Source organism: Amblyomma mixtum, chromosome 8 (assembly GCF_055824585.1).
Source record: "Amblyomma mixtum isolate Tamu chromosome 8, ASM5582458v1, whole genome shotgun sequence".
NCBI lineage: Eukaryota > Metazoa > Arthropoda > Arachnida > Ixodida > Ixodidae > Amblyomma > Amblyomma mixtum.
The window spans coordinates 68239428-68256708 of NC_143019.1; the positions used below are offsets into that span (position 1 = coordinate 68239428).

Genomic DNA, 17281 nt, shown 5'->3' on the forward strand with positions numbered 1-17281 from the left:
CCCACGAACTGTCAGTCATAAGTCGTTGTCCCGCAAAGGTCGTGAGTTCGAGTCGCGTAAAGGTCGACTCCTGCGAAGGTCGTGTGTTCGAGTCCCGTAAAGGGCGTGGGTCCTGTGAAGGTCATGAATTCGAGTCCCGCAAAGGTCGTGGGTTCGTCCGTGAAGGTTCTCGGTTCGAGTTCGTGAAGGTCCTGGGTTCGAGCATGGAATATTGTAGGGGACACTTAATAAGCTCCGCCTTAAGGGTAACATGCGATAGCATTAATTGGTTAATGCCCATATGTGCGGAACTGGTAATTCTGGACTTCACATTTACAGGTCCCTAGCCGTCGTCGTATCTCTCCTGGCGTTGTGGTGCAAGCGGTTAAGCGATGCGCTACTGTCCTGCGATGGGGCTTTTGCGACGCAGGTTGCTGACCTGGGTCCTGTCCGAGCCCCTGCCGTGACGTCAGACCAGAGCCACAGCAGCTGTCCCGAAGGTCATGTTGCACACACGGCGATACCCGGCTTTGGCTAGCAGAGCGAAGCTGTCGCTTCAAAACGGGAGGGAGAACGAGAGGAAAGGGAAAGGCTTTCGGATTTCCCCTCTTAAGCCGACTTAAGTGCAATCGTGTAATTTTTCTGGTTGCCGTAGGACGTGCCTTGGAATGGAAGGGGGCACAGAATTCGACGCAAGACTTAGACGTGTTGCTTGACGCGTTATACCTATAATGGCATAGAGAGCCGCGCGAGCTTCTTATAACTTGCACTGCATGGATGTGGTCGATTATGCTGTAATAGATGAAGAAATATTTGTTCGTGGAAGTTTGTCAGGGAAATTGATAGGCTAGGCTGATGTAGTTCCTTTTCCCAGGAATTCAAAACAACCAAAATGGCCATGCGCGTTTAAAGCTGCGGTAAAATTACAGGTGTTTGAGGAAAGCAAATGGCGCCGTAACTGTCTCGCTTCTCAGTGGATACTTCAATCACGCTGTGAAGGAAAGTGGGAGCGAATTAAGGAAGAAATAGGTGCTGTAGTGGGGGACTCCGGAATAATTCCGAACGCCTGGAGCTCTCTAACGTGCACTGAGATCGTAGAGCACACGGGGGATCTCTGCGTTTCGCCTCCATCGAAACGAGGCCGCCGAGATAGAGTTCGAACCCAGGTACTCCGACCCAGTGGCCGAGCGGCCTAAACCCGAGTCACCGCGGCGGCTTTCTGTGTTACGACGCAGATAAGCCGTACGTATAAAATTTGAAGGAAAAGAGAGGACAGCCATTTCTAGCTTCCGGGCAGCACAAATACGCCATCTAATAAGAGTGCATTCGACCAGCTCTACAGGTAACACGAAGTACCCCTTTTCTGTCATACATTCAGTTAAAAATTGAGCTTGAACAACTTCTCGTCGTTTATCGCGTTATATTTGACCCCAGTCATGTAATATTAAGAAAGAATGTGTGGCACCGGTCGATAACAACTCGTTGTGAAGATGGGCACAACACACAAACTGGGAAGAAGTTGTTGTTTCCTATGAAGTGATGGAAGATACCCGCTATGGGGGATTGGTCAGGATTTGGTGCAGATGCAGACAGGAGAAAAATTCATTTTCTCGGTTGCCTAGCGCGCAGCTCATAATCAGGCATTTGTCAAGAAATCAATCTACCCTTCCCTTCCAACCAGGGCCCCTAAGCGATGGGAGAATTTAGCGTTTCATCATTGCTATCGTGTGCAAAACAAGGAAAACAAAATTTCTACTGTTTTTTTTTTTAAATAGCCCTGCACAAAATTCCGTGTCATGTATCTCACGTTATCACCCTGGCTGATTGTTTGTCAGTTTTAGTCTCCCTTGAAACTTCCCAAAAAGATTTTTTGTGCCGTTTCCTGCGGTTTTTTGTCCCGTCCACTTTAAAGGAGGTCTGTTTAGTCTGGGTTCCTGCTCATGCAGGCATTCATTCAAACGAGGTGGCTGATTATTTAGCAAGGTGAGCTCTTGACGGGTCAGTAACGCATCCCGTCCCGAATTTCAGTCTGCTGGCGATCTCCAGGTTTCAGCGGTTCCAACACATATCAGCCAGGTTAACCGATTCCTTACTAAATACTACTGATTATCAGCACTTAGCGTATACATGGAACGTCCGTTCGTGTAAAACCAGGCAGTGTGAGGTATCAATGACGCGACTGCGGTGCAGGCTTCCCACTTTAAATTCATACCTATGCAGACGTGGGTGGTCACCGACAAACCTATGAGACTCATGCGGGGACGTTGAATCTGTGGACCATTTCCTTGTCTACAGTCCAAAGTTCGCACTTCAGAGAAAGATTTACTTGGAGGTCCCTCTCCCCAGGTTAGGGCTCCCGTTATCTCTGCCAGTGTTGTTATCGTTCGGTGCGAGCGTCAAAGGATTTGCATTGGGTTCAATTTGTGGGAATCTCCATGATTACATAATAGCAACTGGTAGGTTGATTTGCTAACTCCTATAGAAGTCTTGGAGTTTTTTTATTATTATTATTCTCGCCAAAATGTTCTATTTTATTTAACTTCAAATATTCTTCTGTCGTTTTTCATGAATACATTTTTCAAAATTCACGTTTGGCTCCGATATTTTGTCGTAATCGTATGAAAATTTCCTTATTTATACCACTATACCTTGGCCAATCCCCCACGTGGGTATGTGCCATTATAAAGAGGTGAAGAAGAAGAAGAATCGCCGATGGAAATTTCCTTGTTTAGGCCACTACACCTTGGCCAATCCCCCCATGTGGGCATGTGCCATTCTTAAGAGGAAGAAGAAGATATCCGTGGCGCGTGCACACGGTCCACGAGCTCGCCGAAGAAGAACGCAGCGACTGACTCGAGTCGAAGTCTTTTCTCGGTTCTCCGCCGCAGCACCTGACTTCTAAGAGGTACGGACGAGGATAGCCTTCCCCACGTTCTTTAGCTGACCTTTCCTGAACTCTCCGGCATTCGGCGGGATGTTTCTGATACTTATCTAGTTGCGAAAGGCGACGCTCAACCATTAGCTTGGCACCAGTTACCCTTTTCTCTTGGCCCTCCTCATTGAACCCTGGCCAATCCCCTGTCGTGGGTATGCGGCATGTCACTAAGGCAACAACAACCAGGCGCATGCTCGACGTTAGGCCTGTCGCTGAGTCTCGCTTGTGTGAACCCCAAAATGCATGCCGCTGACTGAGGCCAGTGGCTCTAGCGTCGTATCGTTCTTTTCAAGTTCGCGCGCCAACGCATTTGCTCTCGGTCATATGTATCGTGGCTCTTTTAGCAACGCCAGTGTGTTAGCTGACGAGAGCCCTACTGCATAGCCCAGATATTTCAGAGGTTATGGTACTCATAGCTCCTGGGTTCAGTTACTTCCCCCTCCAGCGCTTCTCCTGTCCTGATTTAGCACCTGTGTTTTCGTCTTTGCTACTATTTAACTATGAGTTGATGATATAACCAACATGTAGTTGGTGATGGCCAAGCTAATTATTTTAGTTATCGGCTTACAGCCAGGATTTCATTGCGTCAGGGTGCCATGCCCAAAGCGGGTGGCAAGCACGGACATGGCGAGAAGCGACACCGCGAGTCCAAGGCTTCGACGCTCCCTTCTGGCTCCGGACCCTGGGAGACCAACATGACCACTGGCGCCACCGACTCGAAGCCCCCGGACAGGGGCCCCGCCGCTGCCACTAGCGGCGTCCAGCACGAACTCCATATGGATGCAGCTCCAGACGAAGTCCAGGAGGAACCCGCGCAGGCAGCGGCTGTGGAGATCGCGGCTGGTCAACCGCAGCAGCAGGAGGGGCTCGGTGAACCGGTCATGCTTGGTGCGACGTCATCTCGAGCGGCGGATCAGGACGATTCAACAACGACTGCATCTGTACGTACACGGGAGAGATGCCGCTGGCAGTCTTACCCTTAGCGAAAAGAGGATGTGCTAAAAATGCATTTCAAACGTATTGTATTAATTTCATATTTATTTCGCATTTTTTTGTCCCTATGCTAAAACTGCAATACGAATGCTTTCTAAGTATACTAGGAATAATATTTTAAACGTTCTTAAAAATACGTGAAAAGTACATTTTTGCCCGCTTAGCATATTTATAATGCATTAAAAATATATTAAAAATATACCTTAGAAATATACTAAAAATATACATTTAATACATTAAAAATGTGTTTACTCGGGCTTAAAAAAAAGTCTACTGGTCGGCTCCATGGAATGACACGGGTTAATTCATCAACTGGAGAACAAATCGTACACGGGTATTTATCATTAATCAACAGGAGTCTGATATTATAAGGTCACGTGATTGAATGGGAACGGCAGATACCTACATACAGCATACCAAGACGACAGCGACACAGCAAACAACAAATCCTACGACAAGCGATATACTTGGCTTGCCGTATATATACCCAGCGAAAGCGACGCACTATTTTGCACGGTGATACCTTTTTTTGCGCAAATACTGTGGGCTGCCAATTTATTGCAGAAGTACACTACTGGTCGCGTTCGAATCTGGGGTTAATTGAGAACGGAATTGCTAGTTGAAACTTGCGTCAGGCACAGGTCAGGAGTCGAACTGTCAACCAACAGATACATGGGCGTGTAAGGGAGCCGGTCTGCCCTGCCAGACGGGGTCCTTTCCGCTGGCTTATTCGGACCCAGAAGTACCCAAGGCGCTTTTGCTGGTATAATGCTATCACGTTCTCACACGGAAATGTTCGAATGACATTGAGTGGAATGACATTCGAGAATAGGAATGACATTCGGACTCGATGGACTGCCGCGGTGCTGCACGACACTTTCGAAACGCATTCGAAAGCCTGAGCTCGTTTTCAGTGTACAGCGACGACGACGACGGCGGTCACACTAGTCCGACAACGACAGTATATATCACGCTGAACAACAGCATGTAATTATAGTGAAATATCTAGTTTACTATAATATGATTCTAGAGGGACACGTTTTTCAGGCCAACGACACCGACGAATCCGGTCGGCGGACGGTCAGCCTTGTCGGCGGCTGAGCGAGAGCACGGTGATGAGGCGGCGGTGTGTGCATGCTCGCGCTTCTAAATGAGCGAAACGAACGGCTATATTTCACGTGTGCATACCTGAACACTCACCAGCGATAAGCGCTTGCCAAATCAGTTTCAATCGACGACGGCTCTGTTCCCTTCCGCGACGACTAGGCCCAGCGAGTTCGCAGGGTTGGATCTGTGATTTCGGCGGTTGTGAAGAGCGAATCACAAGCTTTAGCGAATGCAAACGGTCCCCAGGTGTAGTTTTGGCAACAGTGACCTGAAATCAACTATTGCTTACATCGCAGGGCACGCGTACGATGAACGGGAATCGCCGGTGTGACCCAGACTGCCGAGCCGTGCTTTACGGCCAGCAGCAGCCGTCGCCGTCGCTAGCTTGTGGATAACAAGTTAGGCCGTTTCAGTTAAAGCGAACAGTCGCCATACATACTTCTGGATAAAGTAGTTTAAAAAAAAGTACTGGTCACGTCGGAGAAAGCCGGGACAAGAAGCGAGAAGCGCCAGTCCTGCGCGATGCCTACAACCCGGCTTTCTCAGGCTTGCGATCGCATCATCGCTTCCCACACATTGTAGCACTGCGTAAACAATCACGAGTACAACCAGTAAAAAAGAAAACAGATTGTTTATTAGAACCAAAGCGCAGATTGCGTTTTATGTTATGTAAACAAGCGATGTAAACAACAGTATGAGTGCAGTCGTCCTCATCGGCGCACTCCCGGGGAAATTTCATGCTGACGCGGTTAATATTCATTGGCGTAATATTATCTTCAAGCACTCCCTTAGACAGAACACATGTAGCATCGTTAGATGACATTCGGCTGGAAGGCATTCGAAGCGCCCGTGTAGCAGGGGTATAAGTGGTGATCACCTTCCTGCTAGAAGTTACCATAAACGAAAGGATGACAAGAAAGGGAAAGTTTTCACTCTTCGCTGAAACGTCATTTCGAGCCCTAGATTGTTCCACGGTAGCTTGAAGTGTAATGCAAATATGTTTACGCGGACAACCCATTTGTTAGAATTTAAATATACTTCAGACGGATTAATTGCGTATTTACGAAAGTACACTTTAAATAGATGGCCAGCACCAAAATGCGATGTCCCGAAACTCGATTTTGAGCATTAGATTGTTCAACGACAGCTTGTAGTGCGCTGCAAATATGCTAATGCGGACTGCCAATTTGCTAAAATTTCAGTGTTCTTTGGACGAATTAATTACGTATTTACGGAAGTACACTTCAAATACATTGACGACACGCAAATGCCATTTCCCGAAACACGATTTCGAGCACTCGACTGTTCATGGCAGCTAGAAGTGTGCAAAGACGTTTAAAAGGACTGCCCGTTTGTTAGGATTGAAATATATTTCGGATGAATTAATTTCATATTTACGAAAGTTCACTTTTAATACATTGACAAGATGCTAAAACTGCATACATATACGTTTACAAGGGCTGCCCGTTTTCTAGAATTGAAGTATACTTTCGATGAATTAATTTCATATTTCCGAAAATACACTTTTAATACACTGACAAGATGCTAAAACTGCATGCATATTTTTTCATGTATTTGAAAAGTGCTCGAAGTATGCTATAAGTGAGGTATTTTTGCCACATTTTAAAAATATATTTCGAATACCAAGCATGAAATTTCAGAAACGTATTTCCTACATATTTTTAGTGCATTCATGAATACAAAATATGTTCAAAATACATTTTAAATAGACCTCCGTATATTCCAAACGTATTAGTTTTTGCTAAGGGTAAGTGGGCGTCACGGCAGCGACGGTTGTGCAGGCGATGTAATTGCTATTGATTCACTGACTGAAACGTGATTACTAGCGGTAAATAAACCACAAGGAACAGCGAAAGATACCGACGGGGCACACCCTTCCGCTGTTTGGCGCTGGTAACCGTATTTCACTCAATGAATCAAAAGCACCACAGCTACTCCTCCTTCTTTGATTAATTCCTATTGCGTTAACTGCATAGGACTGCAATGTCGAAACTCACAAGGTCGCCCACATTCAGCCGCTTGTTATAACTTACGTGGCCTTTCGCTGGGTCTTCAGCTGGGCAGTGAGCTAGGAATCGTTTTAATAATAGTCACAAACTCAAATACAGAAAAGCGTGCGATAGCCGCATAGAACACACACGACAAGCATCCTTCGAAGATATGCACGCTAACGTAGCCTACCACACTCAAGCACCACACTCTCTCTGTAGCCGCCACTGTGGCTCAGTGGTTACGGTGCTTGGCTGCTGACCCGAAAAACGCAGGTTCGGTCTCGGCCGCGGCGGCCGAATTTCGATGGAGGCGAAATTCTAGAGGCCCGTGTGCTGCCCGACGTCAGTGCACCCCAGGTCGTCGAAATTATCCGGAGCCCTTAACTAAAGCGTCTCTCAGAGCCTGAGTCGATTTGGGACGTTAAAACCCCATAAACCAAACCAAACTCTCTCAATAAAGCCTCGCTTCAACGACCCCATTCGTTATGTCGAACATACGAGGGGCAAGAGCAAAAGCGGCTGGTAGAAAGAATACATGCTGAGCTATAAGAATGTTATCTAGGCATTCCTGCCTCATAAGGAACTCGCGGACTAGACTGTCAACGATATCGAGAAGGTGCTGTCTCTGGTTATGAGAGCGGGTTGGTGTCGTAAAACTTGCCACTGGTGCCATAGGTGCACATTTCTAGGCAGTAATTTAGCTGAACACAAGACAGGGACAAGATACACTGCAGAGAACAGCGCCTTGTCCATGTATTTACCCTTATTGCAAAGAATGATCCGGGAAACGTGCCTGCCTGCCGCCACAGTTGAGTCACACGCCGGAATGCATTGCATGAAACACGCTTCCTGTTAAACTGCAACACACACACTCGTGCTGTTCGTTGCACGTCGTCGTCATCAACTTCCACCTGCGACGCGAACTGATCAGATCAGCTTAACCTCGATCAGAGCTAACCCTGAGTCTAATATCGTCGCCAGATGTGCCGACGACCTAGCGATGAGCAAAACCATGAGCCAACTGGGCTCAACACATGCTTCCGCACGTCTACTCGGTTTGACTACTTTAAAACCATTCCACTTTTTAAGCATGAAATGCTTTTAGCTCCCGTTGTCGGCAATGTGGTGACGTCACGCCGAGACCGAGAGCCATCATCCGGGCACTGAAATCCACTCATCCGGGCTCTGAAACGAGAACATCCGGGCACCGTACGAGACTTATCGAGATTGTTGTTGTTGTTGTTGTTGTTGTGACTGAGAGAAGAATGAAAAGGAAATTGCACGGGCCTGCTACTGGCTCTAGCCAAGCCACCACCGCTGCCACGTGCAGATAGAGGAAAGATAAGAGATCAGAGGAAAGAGATAAAGGCAAGAAAACACGCGCGTCGCAGCAACAACTGCGTGCGCCGGGGTGGACGCTGCAGAAATAATCAGATAAGCGGCCGAAGCCGTGCTCGCCGAAGCGAGGACTCAACGACACTCTCTAAGCCCTCCTACGGGACCGGCATACAAGCGTCGGTTGCTCTCCAAACGAGTCACAAAAAATAACTGCTGCCAGTGTTTCTCAATGTTTATCAAAATATCAGTCCTGCTGTGTACTTGATAATGCACGGAATTATAATTTCCCATTTCTAATAACGCGTGCAAAAATTTCAGCTCCCGTTGTCGGCAGTGTGGTGACGTCACGCCGAGACCGACAGCCAACATCCGGGCACTGAATTCCACTCATCCGGGCACTGAAACGAGAACATCCGGGCACCGTACGAGATTTAACGAGATTTAACGAGACTCTCTGAGCCCTCCTACAGGACCGGCATACAAGCGCCGGTAGCTTCACGCCGTACGGGTGGTGGCGTTCCTCCCTTCCTGTACCATGCGGTTCGGGTGTTCACCGAGATGACAGAGATTTACTGCGTCATTTCCTTTCCTCAAAAAGCGTTGCGTTCAAGGGGCAAGGCATCACGCCGAACGGTGGTGGCGTTCCTGCCTTTACGGGGCGGTTCGGCTGTCCACCAAGATGCCAAAGAATTACTGCGCCATTTCCTTTCCTCAAACAGCCTTGCGTTCAAAGGGCAAGGCATCGCACCGAACGGCTGGTGGCGCTCCTCCCTTCCTGTACTGTGCGGTTCGGGTGTCCACCGAGATGAGAATTACTACGTAATTTCCTTTCCTCAAAAAGCGTCGCGTTCGAAGGGCAAGGCGTCGCGCCGAACTGGTGGTGGCGTGGACTGCCTGGTAGCCCTACAAACACGCTGTCGCGTTCCACTCCTAAAGGCGAAGCTTAAACGTCATTAATTAGCAGTTAGTATTTAGTAATTAGTCACTAATTAGTAATTTGTCATTACTTTGTCATCAATTATGTGTGACGTAATTAAGTGGTGACGTCACCAGTGTCACACAGACAAAGTGGCGCAGAAAATGCTTTCGCCTCTTTGCACTTTAGACAGCTTCGAACGCGCTGCATATACATTCTTGTCAGGCCTGCGTCTCGTCGTGTCCGCGTGCGCTTGTGTTATGGCCGTAAACATTTCATGCTTACTCTACTGTCGGTTACGGGGCAGGCAGAGATTTTTTTTTACACAGAGCAGCACAAAAAGAGGTGCTACCAAAGTGCAGGCAAGCCTATACATGGTACCGTCGTGGGAAATATGAGAAGGAAAAAAGTTTGGGCATTCGTTTACTGATTACCCCATAAATATTTGTGACAAGCGCAGTTTACTGTGTTTTCTATTTTTATCCTTGCCTCATAGTATCAAAAAGTCGTTAAGAAATTTAGTGGAGCAATGACAACAAAACTAACAATTTTATGCAGACAGTTTGTTCCCTGTCATATTGCTCACGCCTGTACATGTGCGCTCTGTCAAGCGCATGCGGAGATGTGGATAGTAATCGTGCTCTATACGAAGCCTGTACAGGAACTTCCTCGCCGCGGTGGCTCAGAGTTTGCGGCGCTCGGCTGCTGACCCGAAAGACGCACGTTCGATTCCGGCCGCGGCGGCCGAATTTCGATGGGGGGCGAAATTCTAGAAGCCCGTGTACTGTGCGATGTCAGTGCACAAGAACCACAGGTGGTCGAAATTTCCGGAGCCCTCCACTACTGCGTCCGTCGCAGCCTGAGTTGCTTTGGGACGTTAAACCCCAAAAACCAAACCTGTACAGGGACTAAGAAGTCAATATCGCCATAAAACAGCCGAAATTGTTATCAGGGACCTAGCACAGCTGCTAGCTAGCGCCGCTGGATGCCGTATCAGCATGTACAGTCTTTGTCAAAAGTAACCAGGCTGCATGGTTTGCTCCTCACTAGTATAGTGGAGTTCTCCCGGCTTCCTTAAAGATCAAAAAGTTCTTTGAAGGTAAGAAGAGGGGTTCTTCTTACCATACAGAGATTTAGAGCTTGAGGGCTGGCATAATAGCTTTGATATACGACTGAGAAGCAAAACGTGCAGCCTGGTTACTTTTGACAAAGACTGTACCTTCTCAACTGCTCTTGTGACAGGTGACGTCGTCCAAACGAAGCGGCAAGCGCCGCAAGGGGCAGAAGCGGCGCGAACGAATGCAACGTGGCTCCAAGGCCGACGTGAGCGGGAAGGTGCAGCTGACCGGTGCACTTCTGGAGTGTACCGCTGGCACCGAAGCCCAGGACGGTCTTGCGACCACTAAGGACGCCGCCTCCAGCGCCCCGAAAGAGAGCAGCGAAGGGGGCGCCACCAACAGGCAGCAGGACGAGCGACCGGAAGGCCCAGTTCCGAAGCCCGCTTTCGCAGGTACCACGGCCGAAGGACACGAGCAGGTGCCGCAGGTGTCCAATGAACCTGCTCCTATGGGGGAGGCACCCGGAGACTTCTCAGCGATGCGTGCGGACTTGCCGCAGAGCGTCACCACTGTTCGCTGCACCGAGACGGACGCGGTAAATCCTTTTGCTTGGATACGCGCCGGTTCCTTTTTTTTTCTAGGCCAATGCTTATAAGATCCGGGAGTTACGGCGTACATCAATTTATACCAAGCACTCACGGCTGATCCCGGGCATGAAATAGAAATCAGCAAGGGGATAAGAATGACGTGTAGTGCAGTGAACTACTACTCTCAAATTATGAGCTGCGCCATAGGACTGCAAAAGAGAGTAATAACAATTGTACGTTGCTACTATTGCACTATGGAGCGGAAGATACAGTAGGCCAACAAAAAAATTTGAACCAGATAGCAAAATTTCCTTAGTTTAACTTTGTTTATCTTTGTGTAGCTTAACATAAACTCGAAAATTCAAGCTGCCCACTAATGTTATTGCAGTCGTTCTCGGCTTCTATCTTGCTATGAGCTGCCTGAGTCGTTTGTTGCGATTCGAATCATCGTTCTGTCTTCTCGGCGGTCCCTCATGCCATTTGTGCTCGCATCTCTACTGCACATTCTTCCGGTGCTTTCATCATTCGCCTCTTTTTTTCTCGCTCTTCATTTCTTTCCGCATTCCGTTTAACAAGGTTTACTGTCTTCGCCGCTCTGCTTCAGCCTGCCGCCTCGCTATATGTACTGATTCAGTTTATTCGCGTTGGCGCTGTCTGTTTTTGCGTTGCTCTTCAGCTCGCCGTGCGCGTCGTTCGGCTTCGGAACATTTAGTTATTTTTCATTTATTTTGAATTGGCGTTAAGCCTGGCAAAGCATTGCTTGTCCAGGCATCCTCTCTCTTTATTTTATGTTTTTTTACCTCTTTTTTTTAGAGGACCAATAAAAGGGCTTCGGAATCTGTCGAAGGACCGGCTTCACATATATTTACCATTTGCTGCACTGCAGATTCCTCCGTTGACTTCATCCTTCGTATGTTCTTTCTGGCATGTGCACGCAACCGCGTTTCTGACTCTTCATCTTCACACCCTCTCCTCCCATTCGCTGCACCTGGCGCGACACTCCTCCGAGCTTACCCGAGTTACAACGAGCTTCACCTGGACGCAACGGTTTTTTCGCTATAGTTACCCATCTAGCGCTAGAGCATGAAAAGGGTTACAAGTTCGGACCATGGAGCATGTGATGATAATTAAAAATATTACTGACGTTAATAAAGAAGCAGCAAGAAGCAGCGCAGATTAGAAAGCTGACGTATATGTTGAGGGGATTCTTTATACAAATTAAAGAACAAATAAATATGAACGGCACACGTATTCCGCCCAACAGTCTCGATACTGGGAGAAAATGAAAGCGTAGTGAATGCCAGCCAAGAGGTAAATTGACTCTCAAGAATCCTGTGTAATACTGCCACTGCGCAGTGAAAGCACGAATAATTGCAGGTCACGGGGGGGAGGGGGGATGTTTTCGCACTTCACTGAGCTTAACGCGGAGGTGGCGACGACAACGTAAAAGCTTTGCGTTCCAGCGTACCTGATGCTGTCGATTTGTGCTACGTGACAGATTTTTTTTTCTGAACGCCATTTTACATTTAGAATTTTTGAGCAAGTGCAAAACTTGAGGTGGTATACCACCCCACCTACCCTCTGGATGAGTTCCTTTCGGTTACTCTTAGAGGCAAGGCACGAAAGCAAGCGTGCCGCGGAATATTATTAGTCTTTCGTCCAAGACTTCGTAACCCTTTCAGGCGTCATTTATTATTTCGCTTCACAGTAAAATTTTTTTTTCTGGACAAATAGCATACACTGGCGTCAAGAAATGTAGTCGCTTCTTAAGTTTTCTACCGAAGAACAACAATGGATGATTTTTTATTCACATATACAAAATTTCTCGTAAGCTGTCAGTACATCCGAAACTGTACCATTGAATATTTACGAGATCGGCGCCTTAGTGACTGTAGAATCATTTGATGCTTTCAACATGCGCATCACGAAAGAAATTCATGCAAGCGATGAAGTCGAATTAACTGATGGCACTTGTGTTCAAACGTGGTGATGAAAGACCCGAACTTGCAGGGAGGGCGAAGTCGCTTCACTCGTTGTGCCCAGCGGAGACCCGAGTCGGAATGGAGCCGCAAGCTGTCGACAGCGGAACTGCTCACCTCGATGGCCAACCTCGACACCCTGGTGCGTACACAACTCTCTCCTACCTTAAGGACTAGGCGTACCTCCCAACTACCTTCTTTAACTCGGCTTCCATTCGAGTGCACAACGAGCTTATTGGAGGGAGAACACGTATGTTGAAAACAAGTACAGGGTTGGTCAAAAATTCCACGGCCAGAGAGTTTGGTTTTCAGCGGCACATTCTGTCACTTATGATCGCAAAATAGGTAAATTCCTCGGAGTTGAGAGCGATACTTCTATACTCTAAAGAGGCTTTGGGCTTTTCGCTCAAACCCCTGGCCCAGTGGCCACCCAGTGACCTGGGAACTTTTGCCCGATCCTGTACCTGCTTTGAAAAAAGTAACCGAAGAACATGTTTTTGCTTCTCAACCGTATAACGGAGCCTTTGCACCGCTAAATACCGAAATGTGTTGAAACGTGAGAATAAGGGTTCACTTTACTTTACCCCCATTCAGAGCTTAAGGACTGCCTTAAGTGCCGAAGCTGCGCGGCTAAGAAACAAACCACCGTTGCTCGGTTACATCTGGCAAACACTTACGTACGGTGTTTGCACAGACTTAGTCATGAAATGCTTACATGCACTTAAAATTCCCGAAGCTACAGCTGGAAGCACAGCAATCTACTGTCCCGCTTGATCGTGTACTTATCATTGTTTTGTATCTTGCTTTCGAAATAGCAAAATCGGTATGTCGGAATTTCCTAGCTTCTTAGGAAAGATAGTCGCAGTTTCCGCCGTCTCTCCGCCACTTACTAAGATAAGCTGTTCCAATGCCGCAGGCGCGGTCTCCAGATCCGTCAACCTGGCGGAAGCCGAAGCGCGTCCTGACCAAGAGCGACATCACGATGACCTCGGTGTGCGTTGGGACCGGTCTCCTCTTCGGCTCCCTGGTCATCTTCCTGGTCATGATCTCAAACCAGAAGGTGGTCATCCAGAATATCTGCCACACCGCAGACTGCTACCGGCATGCGGCGCTTCTCACCAAGCACATCAATTGGAAACTCGATCCTTGCGAGGACTATGCGGCATTCGTCTGCTCGGCGTGGGAGCCCTCGATGGCCCACCGCGACTTGGCCAGGTCGGCAATAGACGACCTGCGGTTCTCCTGGTACGACCTATTCGCCGACACACTAACCAAAGGCTCGCTCACGGTGCCCGCCGGAAAAAAGCCTCTGGCCATGTACGATATGTGCAGGAGGGACTACCCTAAGAACGCCTCCCAGATGACTTGGATCTGAGGCATGCTCGAAAAGTACGGTCTGTACTGGCCGGAGAGGCCCGCGAAGCAAATGTCACCGCTGGCAATGTTCGTGGCCCTCAGCTACAAGTGGCAGTGGTCATTTTGGATCACTGTTGATGTGCTGCGGTCATCGTCATCCGGCAAGCGCCGTGTATTTGTCAGACCGGGAGTCTACCTACCCATACTGCGCAGTCATCATCGCGCAGTCAAGCAGTCGTACATCGAGTACTGGGAACAGTTCAGATTGCTCTTCTACCCAGACGGCAGCCATGATCGACCTCAGGGGAACGAAACGCTCATCAATGAAATTCGCATTATGGAAGAAAATATAATCGAAACCCTCTATGAACTATCCATGTCTGCCAAGAAAAGACCGGCCTTGTTCTTATTCAGAGATATTGCCTCCCACGTACCAAATGCTTCTGCAGCCGAGTGGGTCAAAGATTTCCAGCTCGGTCTGTCACTCGAGCCGAGCCTGAGCGTCAACGATGAGATTATTGTCAGCGACGTCTCGCTCCTTGAAGCCCTAGCCAAATTTATGACCAAATATGGCACAGTGGAACTGAACAAGCACATATCGTGGCTAGTGGTGCAGTACTCGAGTATTCCGGCCGACTATTCCATCCTCGTCGGCCACTACGGAAGCCAGGAGAAAGCAGAGCTGCTGCTTCCAGTGTACTGCGCTCACCACGTGGAAGCCTCGTTCAAGGTCCTCGTTCTTGTACTCGCTTACTTCGCGAGATTTACTGACCGAGACCGCCAGACCATCAACACCGGCTTCAATGGCCTTATCTCGGCTGCCGTGGAAAAGGTCCAAAGTTCCCCCTGGATAGATCACCAGAGCAAAGCGTTGGCGACAGAGAAGCTCATGACCATGAAAAATGCGATTTGGCCGCCGGCCTCGCTCCTCAAGGACGGGGAACTGGAAAAAATATACGCCGGTTTTCCTGATAGTCAGCCATCCTTTGCTCATTATTGGGTCACAACACGCCAGGCAGCGATTGCGGTACAGAGGACGCAGGAATACGACGAGGCTATGCTGCTTCTGGGAAACCACTTACCGGAATACGCCGACTACGACTACGTATCCAACACCGCGAAGATGTCACTCGGCGTGGCGGCGCCTCCCGCGTTCTACAGCAGCGGGACCAAGTCCATGCTGTATGGCGGCCTGTTCTTCCTGATGGCCATGCAGCTGGTCAAGGCGCTGGACAGCGAAGGAATCAGGTGGACGGCCAACGGGACAGCGGTCGACGGCACCATCCTGTCCAACTCTACGCTGGCAGCATACCTCGCCCGCGAACAGTGCCATCAGGGCGGGGAGAACTCGAGTGTGTTCCCCGAGGTGCCTGCCCTGGAGGTGACCTACTCCGCACTCGCAGCTAATTCTCACCTGCACAGGGACAGCGACAACCTGGGGCTGGCTGAAAAGCTGCCCCCAGAGCACGTCTTCTTCATGACCTTGTGCTTCTTGACCTGTGCGAGCCCTGGCGCCCGGAATCCCAGCGGGGCAGACTGTAACAAGATTGTAAGAAGTTCCGAGCTCTTCGCTCAAGTCTACAAATGCGCGAAAGGGACAAAGATGAACCCGGAGCCGAAGTGTTCGTTTTTTTCGTGACATCGCTGCAGCAAGCCTATACTCCGAGTCTTCAGCATCCTTTCTGTGTACATGGTTTGAATTTCAGTCGAGGGAAGCCTTCTGGGATGCCCTTGTTGGAGCTTAAGCTGTTTGTGCTTTTTTATAGAGAAACTGCGTTATTCAGACCAGGGAACAGTACTATTTTTGTTTTCTGGCTATGTGAAACCATGTTTTTAAGCTCCTGCTCTAGTGACCTGCAGTAGAATTAAGGAACTCTGCATCACACACATTGTTTCGCACTGTGGAGCATAGCTTGGACCAATGAGACAATGTGCTCCAAAGACCAATCCAATGAATTAGCATGAATATTGGGCTCATGTTGGCCTGAAGTCTGTTGTCGTGACGGTGGTGCTGTGATTGTTTAACCTCAAGCTGTGGGGCAGTACCCATGTTTTGTAAAATTGCTCAGTGACTGGCGGGCTTGGTAGTAGCTACCTGGCACAGGTCGTGTACATAATTCCGGTAATTTCTTCTGCGACAGCAAATTTCCATTGTATTTTCACGCTAGCATCTTACAGAGATCGCGACCCTGCGCTCGTATACGGAAGCGCAACAGGTGCTGTTCATCTGTACGTTACTTCATAAGCTATGTATCGCTAGCGTACGTAAATCTGTATATAGAAGTAGGTTCCGATGTTTGCAGGCACGCGCGGTTTTTAGCTCGGCTGGCCTAACTATGAGAGCATTGCCTGGCTCTGACCACAATAGCAGAAATATCTGACCGAAGTGATCGTCCGACTATCGTGCGGTAGATTCGTGAGCTGCGGTTCCAGGGCACTTTTTAAGTCCTGCACGCCATCTGTACGAATCTTTGCCTTCTGGGGACAGTGGTGGTTTTAATAAATGGATTGGTGGTGTTGTGTACTAACCGCCCTGTCCATGATATTTTCTCTCTCGCAAATTATTCGCGCTGTGCAAAAATGTGTAGGGCCTATGTCAAATCCTTCACACATTTATCGCTCAGAAACTTCCCAAAATGTCACCTCAGGGGTAACGTGCACGCAGAGGAGGCGGCATGTTTAGTAATGTAGCATGGGTTTGCATGTAGTGGTGTTATAAGTTTGTCGGTGGGTAGCATGGCTTAATTTTGTTTTGTGCTATTGGTAGAATGAAACCCTGAGTCCACCAAAAGTAAGCTTTTGTACCTGTAGCATCTCCAAGGAAATGTGCCATGCGCAAGTAGCAATACGAACTTTGCGGGCATCTTTAGGGCTAAAGGACGAAGGAAACTGAAAGGCGATAGGAATATACGTTCGCCCGCGTTATTCGTCTCCCAAAATTAAAAAAAAAGCCATTTTCTCGGGTATTCACACGAACTCGATTGCTTGTGTTGAGTAGGTTTGTCGGGTTGACGTTTGCAA

At 48.5% G+C, this 17281-nt stretch overlaps 1 pseudogene across 1 annotated transcript in view; it reads left to right on the forward strand.

Moving 5' to 3' along the window:
* Window positions 1–16808, forward strand: part of LOC149332849 (endothelin-converting enzyme 2-like) — a 77186-nt pseudogene extending 60378 nt beyond the window's left edge. Inside the window, exons 4-7 of the transcript XR_016285264.1 lie at window positions 3505–3855; window positions 10523–10933; window positions 12936–13046; window positions 13821–16808. The product of XR_016285264.1 is annotated as an endothelin-converting enzyme 2-like (transcript). The remainder of the gene's footprint in view (window positions 1–3504; window positions 3856–10522; window positions 10934–12935; window positions 13047–13820) is intronic.
* Window positions 16809–17281: the final 473 nt, after the last annotated feature.